Here is a 7,085-nt window from a genome sequence, read left to right as displayed (position 1 = left end):
AAAGTGGGAAGTGAACTGTGATGGGGTTTAGCACTAGGACGGTCTTCATTTGGTGGGGAGCTTGTGGAAGGCAATCCTTCCAGCATGGATGGTTCAAATTCTGTTCTGCAAGAAGGGGATTCCCTCTGTTCCTTTTTTTTTTTTTTTTTAACTTATTTATTTATTTATTTGACAGATAGAGATCACAAGTAGGCAGAGAGGCAGACAGAGAGAGAGGAAGGGAAGCAGGCTCCCTGCTGAGCAGAGAGCCCGATGTGGGGCTCAATCCTAGGACCCTGAGATCATGACCTGAGCCGAAGGCAGAGGCTTAACCCACTGAGCCACCCAGGTGCCGCCCCACCCTGTTCCTTTTCTTACTGTGTAGTCTCAAGCAGTTCAAACTTGGATATCCTAGTACCAAGTCAAAATCATGTTGAGCCCTGGAGGAGATGCATACATGTTGAGGGGGCTATGTGCCATGCTTCTTCTCTTGCTTCTCAGTTCTGCTCACCTCCCTGCCCCAGGTACTATGAGATTGATCCTTAGGCCCCACTTTATAATTTGTAGGGTCACTGTGTATAATATTTCCTTACTAGAGGTAGCCCCCAATATTTCTTCTCCCTCTTCTGTCTCTGGGAATGATTGTGTTGTAGGGTCATGGAATGTAATGGTCAAGAAAGAATTCTTGAGATGTTGTATAGTGCATTTTAGTAGGTATACTTAAGTAGTACAGGGACAGGACCCATGGGCAGAAGGTGCTGCACTTTTGCTGCATGAAGCTGGTGGTTGTATGCTTAGTGCTCAAGGGGGAGGAGATGTGTAGGGAATATTAGATCATAAATTTTTTTTTAAATTTCTACTCATAAAACTACTTTTGTAAGATTTCTCTGGTGCTTATCATTCAGTACAAGATTAACTGTGGGGGAGGTTTATAGGCAGTCATGAGATCCTTTAAGAATGTGGCAACCAGGGGCGCCTGGGTGGCTCGGTGGGTTGGGCCCCTGCCTTCGGCTCGGGTCGTGGTCCCGGGGTCCTGGGATCGAGCCCCACGTCGGGCTCTCTGCTCGGCGGGGAGCCTACTTCCCCCTCTCTCTGTCTGCCTCTCTGCCTACTTGTGATCTCTCTCTCTGTGTCAAATAAATAAATAAATAAATAAATAAATAAAATCTTTAAAAAAAAAAAAAGAATGTGGCAACCAGCACGTATTGATCCATATCAGAACTATGTAGGCTACAGGTTAGTCTTCTGGGCTATAGGTGAACATTTTTCTGCTTCCATCCCTCACCAATGGGTCAGTTAGCCATGGCTCACCATCTTCATTTGGAGCGGAAAAGCAGAAAATCTTACTAAGGCCTTTAAGGCCTTTAGGACTGAGCTGTATCCTCCGACTCAGATTTTACCAGAGAACTTTATCTTACTTTATTGGAAGTCACCAATAAAACTTCATAGTTTTAATGTTAATATGGCATTTTGTTTCTTATTTGACTATTGTTTCTTAGATCTGCCTCCCTTAGTTGGGAACTACGTGGAAAGGAGTGGAGTATAGGATATTTGTTATTTGGTCTGATGTGGACATTGAAAAGAGAGAAGTGTCCCTATCCTTCTGAGGAGGTCATATGCTGTAAGGCAAGCACATCCCAGAGACTCACATTAACACAGAGGGAAGCAGAACAAAAGATAGAAAGAGAGAGAGATATCTTTAAGGACTCTGTTTTAAACATCTGCTCCTATTGTGTCTGAACATAGACCAGCTGCTGGACTTTTCATTACACAAGCCAACATTTCCCCATTTTTTCTTGCTGTGATTTGAGTTGACTTTCTATCCCTTGTCTTGAAAGAGTCTTGAATAAAATAAAAGGTGATTGGCAAGGCACAATCTGTTCAGAACTCTTACTACAATATTTTTCTTTACATAAACATAGGCGTTAACTTAAAAATAAAATAGTTCATCAAAAACTAATGATGTACTATATGCTGGCTAATTGAACTTGATTAAAAAAAAATAGATCTTTCTGAAAAGGAAGGTTACAGTGCCTGAAAAAAAGGATTGAATCTTTTCCCCCTAGTGAGCTGTAAGAATAGATAAAAGGCACTATGGGGGTAGTTTAAATGCTATCCTGTCTAGAAGTAGCAGGGAAAATGGAGGAAGTCATCATATCCCAGCAGCCCCAGCTGTTTATCAGAAACAAAGAGAGATCCTTTAGAACATGTTGAGGGAAATTGGTTATTAGCCACATCCTATGGCCCTGTCCCTGGCTTTTTGATCAGAAATTTAGGTACACTGATGCATCTTATAACATTTCAGATAATACACCTAATACCATTCTCTCACTTAAATTAAGATAAAATGAAATGCCAAAGCAAAATGCTTCTTGAGTACTTACTATATGCCAGATACTTTACATGTATCATTTCACTCAATTCTTCTTATCTTCATTTTATACAGGAAGAAACAGAGGCTTCCAGATGTTCAGTCACTTGTTCAAGGTGATTGGCAAAGCTGGGATTCAAACTTAAATCTATCTCCATAACCCCTGTGCTTAACTGTTAAACCTTCTAGTATTTTCAGTACTCCTTATGTGCTAAGGCACAGGAAATACCAAGGTAGTCCAGAGTACCGCTAAGTTTTTCTGCATATACCCAGGATTAGTTTTTGCTTCAATGTCCAAATAAAAGAGCCTGCAGCCCATGCTTCTGCAGTAAATATATAATATATATATATTTCTGATAACTGATAACCTACATAGTTCTGATAACTCTTGGGGATGTTGACATTTGCTTGATTGTCACTTCTTAATTCTAACAACAATTTGTTCATATATTGCTATCTCTTCATAGTTACAATGTTATAGGTGACAACTTGGAGCCCATCTCCAAGAAGCACACATTACTTTGGGTTTCAAAATTTAGAATTCTGTAAGGGTATCAGAAGGGAATTGCAACCTAGGAAAGAAAATTTTAAGCTCTGTGTCAAATATTACTGTACTTAACACTCATGGCCAGCCTTGTCCCTGGGACCCACATTGACTGCCTCTCTCCCTGAGCTTTGACCACATTTGGGGCTGTCTTCCTTCCATTTGTCCTCATGATTATGATGGCTCTAATGTCACATCTTTAGGCTTGCCAGGGAAAACCAAATTTTTGTTTCCAGTGAAACGAAAAGTGCCTTTTCTGAACAGCCTTTAATTTGTTCATTCTCATTGCTCTGTGGTATTACAATGGTGAATATATTGATGAGTATTGATGGGATTTTTTTTTTAAATTTAAGGCTATTGCAAGGTAATACTGCTGTGAAAATCCTTGTATATGTCTATTGGTGAACATGTGTATGCATTTCTGTTGATATATAAGCAGAATGCAGTTGCTGGATTGCAGGGTTTCCTGCAATCCATCAATTGCTGAACCTATGTTCTGCTTTGATAACTGCCAAACAGTTTTTTTTTTTTTAACTTGGTTGTCCAGTTTCTGCTCACCTCCCACTTTCAACAGCATATGGAAGTTTCCGTTGCCCCACATCCTACTTAATACCTGGGATGACTTTTGAATTTTAACTATTGTGGAGTACATAATGAAGTTCTTCATAGTTTTAATGTTAATTTCCCTGATAACTAATAAAGTTGGATACATTTTCATGTTTACTGATAAGTTAGATATCTTCATTTGTGATGTACCCATTTTTTATTAGATTGTTTGCTTATTTTTAAAAAGCATCTTATTTCTTCATTTATATGAGAGAGAGAGAGAGAGCACATGGAGAGGTAGAGGGGGTGAAGTAGGGAGAGGGAGAGAGAATCTTGAGCATACTCTGCACTGAACACAGAGCTTGATGTGGGGCTCGATCTCATGACCCTGAGATCATGACCTGAGCCAAAACCAAGAGTTGGATGCTTAACTAACTGAGTCACTCATGTGCTCAGTTTGCTTATTTTTTTTAATTGAGTTGTAGGAGGTTTTTTTTTTAATTTTTTATTAATTTTATTTTTTATAAACATATAATATATTTTTATCCCCAGAGGTACAGGTCTGTGAATCACCAGGTTTACACACTTCACAGCACTGTGAAGAGTTGTAGGAGTTTTATATATTGTAGCTAGGAGAACTTTGTTGGACAAATGTATTTCAAGTATTTTCTTCTATTTTGTGCCTTGCCTTTCACTCTCTTAATGATACCCTTTTTTAAAAGTTCTTATTTTAATTCCAGTTAGTTAACATACAGTGTTATGTTATTTTCAGGTGTACAGTATAGTAATTCAACATTTCCATACATCACTCAGTGAGGATTGCAACAACTGTGCTCTTTAATCTCTACCACCTATTTAACCCATTGCCCCACTCATCCTCTCCTCTAATAGCTATTACTTTTTTCCTCTACAATAAAGAATCTGTTTCTTGGTTTGCCTCTCTCTTTTTTTCCCCCTTTGCTTGTTTTATTTTGTTTCTTAAATTCCACATATGAATGAAATAATGGTATTTGACTTTCTCTGACTTATTTCACTTAGTATTGTATGCTCTAGCTCCATCTATGCCATTGAAAATGGCAGGATTTCATTCTTCTTTATGGTTGCATAATATTCCTCTGTGTGTGTATGTGTGTGTGTGTGTGTGTGCGCGCGCGCATGCGCAGGTGTGTGTATAATATCGCTTCTTTATCCATTCATCAGTTAATGGACACTTGGGCTTCTTCCATATCTTGGCTATTATAAATAATGCTGTTATAACATAGGGTTTCATGTATCACTTTGAGTTTGTGTTTTATGTTATTTGGGTAAATACCCAGTAGTTCAATCGCTAGATCATAGGGTAATTGTATTTTTAACTTTTTGAGGAACTTCTATACTGTTTTCCATAGTGGCTGCACTAGTTTGCCTTCCCAAAACAGTACCTGAAGGTTCCATTTTTTCCAGGTCATCACCTACACCTGTTGCTTCTTGTGTTGTTGATTTTAGCCATTCTGACAGGTGTGAGGTGATATTGCATTGTATATTTGATTTGTATTTCCCTGATGATAAGTGATAATGAACATCTTTTTTATGTGTCTATTGGTCATCTGTATGTCTTCTTTGGAGAAATGTCTGTTTATGTCTTCTGCCCATTTTTTTTTTTTGCCACTTCTTTTAATCATGATCTTAATCTGTGCCTCTTTATTTAGCATACTGTTACAATTCTGTGAGAAGCTGAAAGCATTATCATTTTTAAAAAAAATTTTTAAGATTTTTAAAAAAATTTTAATTTTTTATAAACATATAATATATTTTTATCCCCAGGGGTACAGGTCTGTGAATCGCCAGGTTTACACACTTCACAGCACTCACCATAGCACATACTGTCCCCAATGTCCATAACCCCACCCCCCTTTTTCAACCCCCCTCCCCCCAGCAACCCTCAGTTTGTTTTGTGAGATTAAAAGTCACTTATGGTTTGTCTCCCTCCCAATCCCATCTTGTTTCATTTATTCTTCTCCTACCTCCTTAACCCCCCATGTTGCATCTTCACTTCCTCATATCAGGGAGATCATATGATAGTTGCCTTTCTCCGATTGACTTATTTCGCTATAGCAGCAATGTCTACAATAGCCAAACTATGGAAAGAACCCAGATGTCCATCAACAGATGAATGGATAAAGAAGATGTGGTATATATACACAATGGAATACTATGCAGCCATCAAAAGAAATGAAATCTTGTCATTGGTGATGATGTGGATGGAACTAGAGGATATCATGCCCAATTTTTTAAGTGGATTACTTGTGTTTTGGGAGTTACATTTTATAAGTTTTTAAAATTTTTTTTAAATTAAAAAAAAAAAGCTTTTATTTATTAGAGAGAGAGAGCAGAGAGAGAGTGTGCAATAGCAGGGGGAAGGGGCCAAGGGAGAGGGAGAAGCAGACTCCCCACTGAGCAGGGAGTTCCATTCAGGGCTCAGTCACAGAACCCTAGGGATCAGGGCCTCAGCCAAAGCAGATACTTAATTGACCAAGCCACCCAGGTCCCCCAAGTTTTATAAGTTTTTTATGTTTTGGATAGTAACTCTTTATCGGATGTGTCATTTACAAATATCTTCTCCCATTCCATAAGTTGCCTTTTAGTTGTGTTGATTGTTTCCTTTGCTGTGTGGAAACTTTTTATTTTGATGAAGTTCCAACAGTTTACTTTTGTTTTTGTTTCCCTTGCCTTAGTGGACCTATCTAGAAAAAGTTGCTATGGCCAGTGTCAGAGAAGTTACTGCCTGTGTTCTCTTCTAGGATTTTTATGATGAGAAAACCAGAAATTTAAAAATTAATTGAAGGGGTGCCACATTCTTCCCATAGAATAATCCTTTTACATTATTAGTGTTGAGCCTAGAGTATCTGCATTTGGATTGCTCCACCAAAATCCAAAGTTATGTCAAGGATAAGGGAGAGACACTATAGGTTTCTATTCAGATTTCACCATACCAGTCCTGCAAAACAGAGTCCACCACTAAGATAAACTTGTAGTACAATATTTACAGCACATGAAATGTAATAATTAATAATGATAATAAGGTTTTGAATCACCATTTTGTTCTTGCTATGGCCAACAGGTATTCAGAAGTACTGTGGTCCCAGCTCTGATGGTCCTGCCCTCAGAGAGCCTACAGTCTTGGTGGATGTTTTATATTTGAATCTTGTGATTTTCTAGCTTTTTTTTTTTTTTAGAAAGATTTTATTTTTAAGTAATCTCTACGCCCAATGTGGTATTCAAACTTACAACCCAGAGATCAAGAGTCACATGCTCTGCCAATGAATCAGCCAGGCACCCCAATCTTTTTTTTTTTTTTTAACTTGATTCTATCTCTATTGTCATCTTGGTTCTAACCTTCACTTGAAAGTAAGCTGTCTTTTGAACTTCCCTTACTTATTCTTAGGCACTGCCCTAGAAGAGGCAGCCTGTCTTGGAAGATTTCTTCTCAATTTTGAAACCCCAGTTTATGGGGCTTCACAACACTCCTCTGGCCACTGCCTTCCTAGTACAGTAGTTCTAGTACTAGGTACAACAGAAGAGCCTGTTGAGCTTTTACAAGATCTAGATGGTCTGGTCTTCTTCCCCAGGAATTTCTGACACAATAGGTCTAGGGTAAAATCCAAC

The sequence above is a fragment of the Lutra lutra genome, chromosome 2, assembly GCF_902655055.1.
Source record: "Lutra lutra chromosome 2, mLutLut1.2, whole genome shotgun sequence".
Classification (NCBI taxonomy): domain Eukaryota; kingdom Metazoa; phylum Chordata; class Mammalia; order Carnivora; family Mustelidae; genus Lutra; species Lutra lutra.
The sequence above is the reverse complement of the archived record's forward strand: the minus strand, read 5'-3'. Positions refer to the sequence as shown.